Source organism: Cucurbita maxima, unplaced genomic scaffold (genome assembly GCF_002738345.1).
Source record: "Cucurbita maxima cultivar Rimu unplaced genomic scaffold, Cmax_1.0 Cma_Scf01030, whole genome shotgun sequence".
In the NCBI taxonomy this organism is placed as follows: Eukaryota; Viridiplantae; Streptophyta; class Magnoliopsida; order Cucurbitales; family Cucurbitaceae; genus Cucurbita; species Cucurbita maxima.
In genome coordinates this window covers 863-1724 of record NW_019273046.1, presented here as the reverse complement: position 1 = coordinate 1724, position 862 = coordinate 863, and positions in this window count along the sequence as shown.

Here is an 862-nt window from a genome sequence, read left to right as displayed (position 1 = left end):
TTTTGTTTATTTCACAAAAAAAATTTCCGTCTTTTAGAACCATCGCGACAGCCCGATCCTTACAGAGTGGTATCAGAGCCCAAGGTTTCTCTATGTCCTAGCTTAGGAGGACTCCCTACCAAGACCAAGTAAGTATGCCTTTAGACTCTTAACTTTAAGTATGCCTAGAACTTTAAGTTATTGGATGCATGATCATAGGGTTATTATTTAAGATAAGACTTAGATAACTTGAAGACCTCGAGGATAAGAGGGTTAGACTTTTAATTTTGGTGACTTATTCCAATGAAACAATATTATTTACTTGTATTGATTTAATTAGCATACAAATTATCCATGAATATTCCATTTGAATGTCTAATAGGTTGTTGACCTATTTAATGCTCTTAAAATACATATAAATTTGAAAGTTTAGAGTTTTATAGATTGAATAATGTTTAAAAAATTTCAATGTATCAAATAGCTTATAAATTCAAACCCCTATTTAATAAATAAACAAAAGTGAAGAGATTAAACTAGCAATTTGACAGAGTTAGAATATAAGATTACAGTATCGTTTTTAGTGTTTATAATGATTTCTAAAATCATTCTAAATTCTAAAGAATAATACTTGTGTGTGTTTTGTATGCATACTCCAAGTACAATTTATTAAGTTAAACACTTGTGATTAGGACTTTGAAATGTGTATTAAGAAAAAGTATGAAAGAAATCAAGAATGAACAAAAGAAAACTTACCCTAGTAGTTATTATAAAAGTTGCCAGAAGTGGGATTTGAACCCATGCCCTCTCACGATAGGGTGGATTGAATTCCACATCGGTTGGGGAGGGAATAAAACATTTCTTATAAGCATGTCGAAATCTCTCA